This window comes from Mus pahari, chromosome 9 (genome assembly GCF_900095145.1).
Source record: "Mus pahari chromosome 9, PAHARI_EIJ_v1.1, whole genome shotgun sequence".
Lineage (NCBI taxonomy): Eukaryota > Metazoa > Chordata > Mammalia > Rodentia > Muridae > Mus > Mus pahari.
Window position 1 is genome coordinate 20,029,400 of NC_034598.1, and position 11,732 is coordinate 20,041,131.

The following is an 11,732-nucleotide window of genomic DNA, read 5'->3' on the forward strand; positions in this document are numbered from 1 at the left end:
CCATTTGGTATTCCTCAGTTGAGAATTCTTTGTTTAGCTCTGTACCCCATTTGTTAATAGGGTTGTTTATTTTTCTGGAGTCCAACTTCTTGAGTTCTTTATATATATTGGATATGAGCTCCCTATCAGATTTAGGATTGGTAAAGATCTTTATCCAATCTGTTGGCTGCCTTTTGGTCTTATTGACAGTGTCCTTTACCTTACAGAAGTTTTGCAGTTTTATGAGGTCCCATTTGTCAATTCTTGATCTTACAGCACAAGTCATTGGTATTCTCTTCAGGAATCTTTCCCCTGTGCTCATAACTTCAAGGCTCTTCCCCACGTTCTCTTCTATAAAAAAAATGGACTGCTTCACAAATTTGTGTGTCATCCTTGTGCAGGGGCCATGCTAATCTTCTGTGTATTGTTCCAATTTTAGTATATGTGCTGCTGAAGCAAGCACAGTATTTATTTTTATTGTTGCATTGTGCTAGCTAAGACTGAGCACTGTAATGAATACAGGTGAGAGAAATAGGCACCCCTATTTTATTTTAGAGGAAAATTTTCAATTTTTCCTCAGTTACTATATTATTGGCTGTAGATTTGTCATATATAATTGTTATTATATTGAAATAGACTCCTGCTATTTCTTTCAGGTTTTTTTGTCATGGAGGGGTAGCAAACTTTGTTGAATGCCTTTTCTGCATAAATTGAAATATTGCCCTGGTTCTATTTATGGGCTGAACCACTCACTGATTTTCACATGTTGATTTAATCTTTCATTCCAGGAATAAAACTAATTTGCTCACTAATATTATATTAATGCTTTCCAGAATATGATTTGATGTGTATATTCTTGAAATGGACCAAAGACAGTCTGCTCATGCATACCCACTCATCCTTCATTCTGTATCCAGCATGCAGGTTTTAAACATTTTCATGTGTATGGGAGTTTTGCCTGTGTGTGCATATGTGAACCATGTGTACACCTGGTTCCAGTAAAGGCTACAGGGCAATAGGTCTCCTAGAACTGGAGATATAGGCAATTGTGAGATGCCATGAGAGTGCTGTGAGTTGAATCTGGGTCTTCTGGATGAGAAGCCAGTGATTGCTAAGCCTTTTTTTCAGCCCTTCTTCTTTATATATCTAAAAGAAAAACTACAGAAAAGAAGATAGGTGAGATCATCTATCCCATATTATAATATACAAAATTATTCAGCGTGTAATTACTCACATGTGATGGTTTGTATATGCTTGGCCTAGGGAGTGGCACTATTAAGAGGTATGGGCTTGTTGGAGTAGGTGTATCACTGTGGTTATGGGCTTTAATACACTTGTCCTAGCTGCCTGGAAGTAGTCTCCTAGCAGCCTTCAGATGAAGATGCAGAACTCTTAGCTCCTCCAGCCCTGTGCCTACTTGGAGGCTGCTATGCTTCTACCTTTATGACAATGGACTGAAGCTCTGAACTTGTAATCCAGCCCCAATTAAATGTTGTCCATAAAAGTTGCCTTGGTTATGGTGTCTGCCCACAGCTATGAAACCCTAGCTAAGACATCTCTATACCCCACACAAGAAAAATAATGACATGAATGAAGAAGAAAATCTACAGACACTAAAACTGATACGGATCAGATGGAGTTACTTGACAACGACTTTTAAGCACCCACAGTAAAAATGCCTCTGTAACATTACGATTCCTTGAAGCAAATAAATAACTAGAAAGCTCCAATGAAAAAAGAATCATAAGAATCAGAAGACACTGTAGAACTGAGATATATAAGATCAGAAAATAATGGACTTGTCTCTGTATCCTGGATAAATACAAGTCCCATTGCTCTTATCACTCTATGCCTAACTTTCCCAAATGTATACCAATTTTTTTTTTTTTTGCTTCTGAATTTCTGGTTTTGAACCTAGAATAATGTACCCATCTGTAGAATGTTTAAAACAAATGGAGATTTAGAGTGATAGTTGCTGTGACCCCTCTTTCACACTAGTACACAAGATGTGGGGAAAAAGTCCCAACTCAGCTCCTCTATTAGGAATGTACTCCTGCTTCTCTACCTACCTATTGCCAGATCTACATGTATCCTGAAGGCTCATCTATGTGGCTAAGGGGAAGTCCTTAGCTCTGTGGATAAGCCTTTCTGGGTTTGACCTACTGGGAGAGGAGTATCATCATCTCTGGAAGTGGCCCTTGCCTGTGTTCTGCAAGAAAGCCCAATGAATTTGGTTTCCCAGAATGAACTATGGTGGGACGATGCCTCTGTTTGTTATTGGGACTTTAGGAGAAGTAGTATCCATTGCTTACATCTTACCGTGGAAGGAATTTAAGAAACAGTGATCTAAGTTTTATGAGGGTTGCCTATGGAAATTTTATTCAGACCCTTGTTCTACAGAATCTATGAGAACCAAAATACCTTAGACACCATAGATATACAAAAACTAACTTAAATGTAGGTAGTAGAAAACTACCACCAAAGGTTTAGACACCTCTAGAGTTTCTGAGGACCTCTAGAGTATTGATTGGTAAGGGTTTTCCTCATTATAAAGCCAGCATTTAGAACAGGATGGCAACTTTTTCTAGTACACAGTGACTGACATAGAGTTGTGGAAAATGAAAATATCAGGCAGAAACTCAGCAAACAAAGCAACAGAATAATTCTTCAGAAATAGACTCCAGACTAGAGTTAGATGACTTATTTAACAGAGAATTCAAAGTAATTCTCAAAAAGAAGCATACAGAGTTCCAGGAAATGATGCATGAATAAAGAGTTTCACTGAGGATATAGAAAATATTAAAAAAAAAATGTGCCAAGCAGGAACCACAGGGCTGAAGAACACAATTTATACTTGCATTAAAAAAAATCACTAGAAGCAGACCAAATCGAACAGGAAAGAGTATCAGTGAACTCAAGGTGGGTATAATTCAGTTAAAAGAAAGAAACAGTAATAAAATAACTCAAAAGAATAGAGAAAGCATAAGTGGCTTACCAAACATTAATCTAAACAACACATGTATTATGAGGAACTTCAGAAAGATAAGACATTGCACATTATAAGAAATAATATCGAAAATCTTCCCTAATCTGTGGAAAGAAGTGGGTGTTCAGATCAAAGATGACTAAAGGTCAAGAAGTAGGATGCATCTAAAGAAATTTACAAGTAGATGTACTATAATAGACCTATCGGATGTCAATGATAATGAGGATTTTGAAAACATCAAGAAGAAAGTAACTTGTCAGGTACAAGGGAATTATAAAACTTTCAGTTGATTTTCTGACAGAAACATTGTAGACTAGAGGGAGTTAGGATGGTATATAGAAAATATCTGCCAACAATTATAATAGGCTCATGTTTGAATAATTGATCCCTAGTTGGTGGACATCCTTTAGGAAGGATAGGAGATGCGACTTTGTTGGATAAAGTATATCACTGAAAACAGGTTTAAAGTCTTAAAAGATTCCTGCCAAGCTGGCCCAGTCATGAGAACAGGAGAGCTACCCCTGCCCTTTATTAGTTGTAGTATTTGGGAGAATGGGTGCCTTGCATTGGCAGTATAGTAGAGCTGACCCTGGTTAGGGAAATTGTGGGTGAGTCCTCCTAGTGGGCATGAGAATCAGGTCTTCACTGATTCCAGCACTCACAAGAGAGATGGTCTTACCCTTTACTGGTTGAAGCACTCAGTAGAGTGGGCTCTGCACCTTGCCTGGGCAGCCCAATAGAGATGGCCCTGCTGGCATGTGTGTGCTCAACTCATTCAAAGGCATGAGAGCTTGAAAGATGGCTCTGCTCCTTGACTGCCATGGCATTGGATGAGCTAGCTGGCTCAGTGTTGGAGAGCTTGCTTTAGCGGTGTAAGTGCCAGAGAGATGGTATGCTGACCAGTTCAGTTACCATCCAGGCTCTAATCTGGGGCTTTGAGTTGTCCCATCCCAATATCTACCCTATGAACAGTTGGAGAGCATGAAATGGTCAGAACTGCAGATCCAAAGCTGTAGGATCTCAGAGCAACAGCAGGATATCCCAGATGAGTCCTGGTGATGACCCAGTATTGAATGCAGAAGCCAGAGTTCTTGAACTAAACCAATGACTTATTGCAGTGAATATTTGCAAGTAAGGAAGTGTGGACAAAAGGATATTCTGGGGGACAGACACTACAGTCTCCACAACAAAAATTTTTTTCTTTTAAGGGAGAGGTAGCAAGGGCAAAAAGTGGGTATGAAGCAACAAGGAGATGAGCCATCTTAATAGAAAAAGACTTCTACCATTCTCAATGTGTTCTCTGCCTCCTTCTTGAAAACCATGATGTGAGGGCTCAGCTGTTCCTGCCATCATGCCTTTACTGTGCCACTATGGAATCTATAATCCCAATTAAATGAATTATTTTACAAGTTGCTCTGGTGATGGTGTTTTGTAATAGCAATGGAAAAGTAACAAAGACAGCTACCCAACATGATTACAAGTTAGGAGCCTATTGAAGTTAAAACACTATTTGGTTAGATCAAAAATACATCAATTTCAAACTGATCTGGAAACTTCCTACCTGCTGGCTCATTTTACTTAGTGCCAGAAAGTGCTATGCAGGTTTCTCAGGGACAATGACATCAATGGTCTTACCCAGTCCAGTGTTAGACACTGCGTGATATATTACTGACCTACGCAGGTAAGGTATACCTTCTATATCAGTGCCTTAATTGGTATGAGAATTACTTATCACTTTCGGATTAGATTTGAGGCTTCTTTCATACTGGAGAATTTCATTACTGGTGCTATATTGGTACGATGTAATTCTGATTATCAGACTGTGGTTAGGGAAGGCATAGGTTATCGTTATTTTGTTTGATAATCATATTGTAAAATTATCTCTTAAATATTTACATTTATACCCATAGTCCTGTGTTTATTTTCCGTCATGGCCAGAAAGGCTCCCCCCACACACACTGTGGGCAGCAGGATGCAGTGCAGAGACTTTCTAAGTGCGACACCTTTATTAACTCTCCTACTACCGAGGTTCAGGGGATGCCGTGAAAGAATAGACAGAATGAAGGGAAGAGCTGAAGGATGATGATGAGTACTGTGAAATGCTGCCCTCTGGACATTACGTAGCTATTGCACTCATGAACTCAGTAGCCACAGTTAGCTGCATAAGACCTACACAAGATCAAGGCAGCCGCAATTCTGTCACAGGTTGGAAGGTGCTTTCTAGACCTTAGCAGCTAAGGAGGAGCTACTGGCAGTTGATAGCTACAAAGGAGCGGGTGGGGGCAGAGCCAATGCATTTATTTATTTATTTATTTATTTATTTATTTATTTATTTATTTATTTATTTATTTATTTATTTATTTATCTATGTATCTATGTATCTATGTATCTATCTATCTATCTATCTATCTATCTATCTATCTATCTATTTATTTATTTTATGTATGAGTACACTGTAGCTGTTTTCAGACACACCAGAAGAGAGTATTGGATCCCATTACAGATGGTGGTGAACAGAACTCATGACCTCTGAAAGAACAATCAGTGCTTTTTAACCACTGAGCCATCTCTGCAGCTCTGAGAGATAATCTATTATGAGTGTATTTCTTTCTGTTCTTTTTTCAATGCCTATTTTTATTTATTAGATATTTTCTTTATTTACATTTCAAATGGTATCCCCTTTCCTGGTTTCCTCTCTGAAAACCCCCTATCCCTTTCCCCCTCCCCCTGCTCATCAACCCATCCACTCCTGCTTCCCTGTCCTGGCATTCCCCTAAACTGGGACATCGATCCTTCACAGGACTAAGGGCCTCTCCTCCCAGTGATGACTGACAAGTCGATCCTCTGCTACATATGCAGCTGGAGCCATGAGTTCCTCCATGTGTTCTCTTTCGTTGGTGGTTTAGTCCCTGGGAGCTCTGTGGGTACTGGATGGTTCATATTATTGTTCCTCCTATGGGGCTGCAAACCCCTTCATCTGTGAGTGTATTTCTACTTAAAGTTTTTCTATACTTCAGTGGATGGCCCTACTTACAGGCAGCACCAATTTGACTTAGTGGTTTATAAAAAAAAGTGATTGAGTTGGGAAGTAGATTTGTTAGGAGGCACAAAGGATAATGCAAGGAGGAGAATGGGGTTGGATATGATCATATTTCATTGTATCCATGAGTACAAATTTCAAGAAAAGTGTTTAAAACTAAGAAAAAAAAGAGAAGAAATAATAGAAAATCAACCCATGCAACTAAGACTTGTCCTTTTAAAAGATAGAAACCTGCCAAAACTTTAGCTAGAATACCTAAGAGAAAATGGAGCAGACTGGCTGAAATAAGATAATGAACAACAGAGGAGACATTACAACTGCTATCATAAAATAACAAGGGTCATAAGGGATTATTATGAACAAATACATAGAAAAAATTATATAACTTAGAAAAATGAGTCCCTAGAGACATACAAGCTGATGAAACCAATTCCTGAATAAAGAGTAAATTGGAAAAGGCCTATAACTAATAAGTAGAGTGCATCAGTATGAAAACTCTACCAACAAACAAACATCTCATGTCAGATGGTTTCACTCTTGAACTCTACTAAATATTTAATGAATTAATGATTACCCTTTTTAAGTTCACAGGGCCAGCTCATTCTCACAGCCTCAGCTGCTTTTCATGATCCTTCCACGCCTTCAAAACCAGTACAAACTGGGAGATCCTTACATGTGACCTAGTTGGGCTGCTAGTGCCATCTCTGGAACTATGTGCTGACTCTGAGAAAACGCATCCCAGAAGATTTTACCTCAGTGATGCTGCTCTCTTCTTAATCATTGCTAATTTGTATGTTCCAACTGACTAGTATAAGTTGTCCCAGTATCTGATATATTTATTGTGAAAACAATCTACAGTAAGACTGGAATTATTATAAAATTTATCTGTCAAGTGAAAAACTTGTATACTGAAAATATAAATATCTAAGGAACACATAAGACATGGAAATGGATAGATGTCTTATTTTTATAGGTTTGAATATTTAATATTGTTTAAGCATCCATATTATCTATGATGGGCATGTTTAATGCAAACCCTAGGAAAATCTCAATGGTAGTTTTTATGTACAAGAGAAACAGATCCCAAGATTGTTATGAAACCACAGAATCATAATTAATGAGATCAGTTGGTATCATTTATATGTTGAATATCCTTCTGATATCAACTAATTGAAGCTTTAGCCCTATGCTGTTGTGAGAATGCAGAAACTTTAAGAGATGAAAGTCTGGTGAAAAGTACTTAAGTAACTGGGGACACAGAGCAGTTGAAACTGCAGGACTAAGTTCTTCCCTCCCCTTCTGCTCTCTGTCTGGCTCTTGAGATGTCAGTGAATTTGCTCTGTTGCATGCTTCTGTTATGGTGTGCTGCCTCATTAGAGGCTCAAAGAGATGCAAAAAGTGATTTCATACAGATTAAAATAAACTCATTCTTTTTTCACTATTTTTAAACATTTATTTTGTATTGTTCTTGATAATTTCATACACGAGTACTATGTTTACATTACTTACATCCCACACTTCCCCCTTTCTAATCTCTCTCCTGGCCCCCTACGCTGGCCCAATACCATCATATCCTCCTCATCTTCCTCAGTTACACACACACACACACACATGTACACACGCGACATACACTAGGTTTACTTCATTTAGTATTGTTCATACAAACGTATGTACTTTGGGATGACTCCTGGGGTTGAATAACTATCATGGGGCTTATTCCTGCAGAAACCAATTCTCCTTCTTTTATCAGTCACTGATTGCCAATTGTTCTTCCTGTAGAGATCAGATATTGTGAGATATCCCAAATTTATGTTCTGTGTCAGTGGGTGTTGTTGTTTAGCAGGCCCTGCTTGTGATGACATTTTTAAGATTTTATGGGCATAACTCAGTCATATATAGAAGACATCCTGGTTTTCTGGCTCTGACAATGTAGAGGACAGTATCCAGAAGCAAATGTTCTGGTTTTCTGGTTCTACTGACTGTCCAGTGCCCATCCCAACAGATGCATGTAAACTGTTCCTTTTCATAAGTTATTTGGTTTGTATATTTTTCACATACTTCTAGAAGTATAACTAACGTAGAAAATTGGTACCAAGACATTGGGCTTTGCTGTAAATATAAATGAAGATATGAAGTTGCTTTGGTTGTTGATTTATGAGGCAAATTTGGAAGAGTATGAAAAAAGTAGGTTAGAGAAAGTCTATAAGCAGAATTTAATGAGTGATTGTGTTGGGAGATGCTAATAGAAATGTAGATCAAGGAACTGGAGAGATGTCTCAGGTGATAGAGTATTGAAGGATTGTAGTTTAGTTCTTATCATTCACATCTGGTAGCTAAAAACTGACCATAACTCCAGACACATAACTCCAGACACAGGCTATCACATGCTTCTGGTTTCTCCGTGCACTTGCACTCACATGCAAATAACCACAGCCAGTCACACACTACACATCATTAAAAGTAAATACAAGTTTAAAAAGGAATGTCTGTATTCATAATGTTTTAGGTAGAAATGGAGACTCTTGTGAATTGGATTTGAGGTTCCTGATTATATCACAGCAAAGATTCTGTATTGATTTTGTCCACTCTTTGTACCATTGTAGGACTCTGATCATAAAGGTGAAAAGTCTCCTTATCAGCCAAAGGAATTTTGAAGACAGCAAAGCTATGGCATTAGTGTCATTGGCTGCTTTGAGCTGAATTTATACCGAGAGTTGTAAGTGATGATTAAAAACTCGGATATTTAGCAAGACAAAATCAACACTGACGACAACTAAAACTCCAGGAATGAATGAAAGGTGCAACTATGATGGGCATATTTGCTAAAGAAATTAGCACAAACAAAAAGAAGTCATGTTTGGCATAAAGATAAGAAGAAATTCTTGCCTCCTCTGGTAGGTTTATGATTCTTTAAGCATTTTCTGTAACGTTGGTTCAGTGGTCATGATTTCATTTAATTCATAGTTATCTTACAAGGTCTTTATTTCTCCTTTGGGTCTGAATAATCTAGGTTGGCACTTCTATTCTTTGAATATTTTAACTACAGCATTACATTACCCTTTGGCCTTAAGAGTTTCTGCTAAGTGGTTGTCTTTTCTCTTTATTCTTATTCAATATACATTTTTCGATATTTTAGAGTATTCAGGACAGAGAAAGAAATGAAAAAGATATGAATAAGAAAGTTATATTAACCCTGATTGTAAATGACATTATTCTTACCATTACATGCTGACTTGATAACAAATTCAGCAACTTGGCAGGATCAATATACAACATATACAATCAATACAGAAGGCACAAGTAGTTTTTCTGTACACTAATAGTTAACAAACTGTGAAAGAAAACAGGAAAATAATTCCATTCAAAAATAGTCTTAGAAACTATTTAGTAAAATCTTAAAGCAAAAATGATAAAAAGGCCTTTACAATGAAAATGTGTACTAATAAAGAAATCAGGAAAGATCTATTAGCAAATGCAGACATTCTATCATTTTTATGAGCAAATCATGATCATAGATTAGAAAACAGAATTATGCAGATGTTATCTTGCTCCAAAATGACCACAAGGTTAATGATCTTCTGTCTAAATCCATAGAAATTCGTTGTAGATATTGATATACAGGAAAGTATTGTGTTGAGCATTGCCAATCTAGTATTAAAATAGAAATATAAAGTGGGAATGAACATGCTACTCAATATTAAGTTATACTACACAGCTACCACGAGCAGGATCACACTGGTTTTGGTGGAAGGAAGGAGTCATAGACCACTAGAATAGACACTATAGAAATGATTCTCCACAAATATCCAAATTGATATTTTAACAGAGATTAGTAGAAGTTCATTAGAAAAAAGACTGATGATATTTCAACAAACCATGCTACAATAGGGACCATGGGGAAGAAGGGGATCCCCCAAGAAGTGGCAAATAGAATGTAGTGTTATGTAGAGATTAGCGGGAACTACCCTAAGGGTTAAATAGGGATGGACATTGGAGAGAAGGATAAAGGAGGGAATGTGGGGTGAAGCAACCAACACTAAAGGTCATTTGAAAATCCATTTTCTATCCAAAGGAAATGCAGGGACAAAGAGTGGAGCAGAGACTGCAGGAAAGGCCATCCAGAGACTGCACTGCCTGGGAATCCATCCATCGGCAGACACCAAACCCAAACACTATTGCTGATGTCAAGAAGTGCTTGCTGACAGGAGCCTGTTAAGCTGTCCCCTGAGAGACTCTGCCAGAATCTAACCAACATAGATGTGGATGCACGCAACCAAACATCAGACTGAGCATGGGAACAATAATGAATAAGTAAGAGAAAGGACTGAAGGAGCTGAAGGGGTTTACAACCCCATAGGAAGAACAGCAATATCAACCAACCACCCCCCCCAGAGCGCCCAGGGACTAAATCACAAACCAAAGAGTACAAAGGAGAGACACGTGGCTCTAGCTGGATATGTGACTGAGGAGTGCCTTATTGAGCATCATAGGGAGGGAAGGCCCTTGGTCCTGTGGAGGCTCAATGACCCAAGGGAAGGAAATGCCAGGGCACTGAGGCAGGAGTAGGTGGGCAGGTGGGGGAGCACCCTCATAGCACTGGTCATTCTCTATAACATGATAGTAAGACCCTATTCTTTTTTTTTAATTATTTTATTAGATATTTCTTCATTTACACTTAAAATGCTATCCCAAATATCCCCTATACCCCCCCACCTTGCTCCCCTTCCCACACACTCCCACTTCTTGGCCCTGGCCTTCCCCTGTATGGGACATATAAAGTTTGCAAGACCAAGGGGCCTCTCTTCCCAACGATGGCTGACTAGGCCATCTTCTGCTAGAGACATGAGCTCTGGGGGTATTGATTAGTTCATATTGTTGTTACACCTATAGGGTTGCAGCCCCCTTCAGTTCCTTGGGTAATTTCTCTAGCTCCTCCATTGGGGTCTCTGTGTTCTATCCTATAGATGACTGTGGGCATCCACTTCTATATTTGCCAGGCACTGGATAGCCTCACCTCACAAGAGATAGCTCTATCAGTGTCTTTTCAGCAAGTTCTTGCTGGCATATGCGATAGTGTCTGCATTTGGTAGCTGATTATGGGATGGACCCCCGGGTGGGGCAGTCTCTGGGTTGTCCATCCTTTTGTCTGAGCTCCAAACTTTGTCTCTGCAACTTCTTTCATGGGTATTTTATTCCCTATTTTGAGGAGGAATGATGTATCCACATGTTGGTCTTTCCTTCTTCTTGATTTTCTTGTGTTTTGGACATTGTATCTTGGGTATTCTAGGTTTCTGGGCTAATATCCAATTATCAGTGAGTACATATCAAATGAGTTCTCTTGTGATTGAGTTACCTCACTCAGGATGATATCTTCCAGATACATCCATTTGCCTAAGAATTTCATAAACTCATTGTTTTTTATAGCTGAGTAGTACTCCATTGTGTAAATGCATCACATTTTCTGTATCCATTCTTCTGTTGAGGGACATCTGGGTTCTTTCCAGCTTCTGGCTGTTATAAATAGGACAGCTATGAACATAGTGGAGCATGTATCGTTATTACCAGTTGGAACATCTTCTGGATATATACCTAGAAGAGGTATTGCTAGATCTACCGGTAGTACTATGCCCAGTTTTCTGAGGAATCACCAGACTGACCTCCAGAGTGGTTGTACAAGATTGCAATCCCACCAGAAATGAAGGAGTGTTCCTCTTTCTCCACATCATC

The 11,732-nt window shown here is 38.6% G+C and overlaps 1 non-coding gene across 1 annotated transcript; it reads right to left on the reverse strand.

Annotated features, from left to right (window-relative positions):
- Window positions 1–335: 335 nt before the first annotated feature.
- Window positions 336–442, reverse strand: LOC115064767. Its single transcript, XR_003844587.1, has one exon. It is a non-coding gene; the product is annotated as a U6 spliceosomal RNA (small nuclear RNA).
- Window positions 443–11,732: the final 11,290 nt, after the last annotated feature.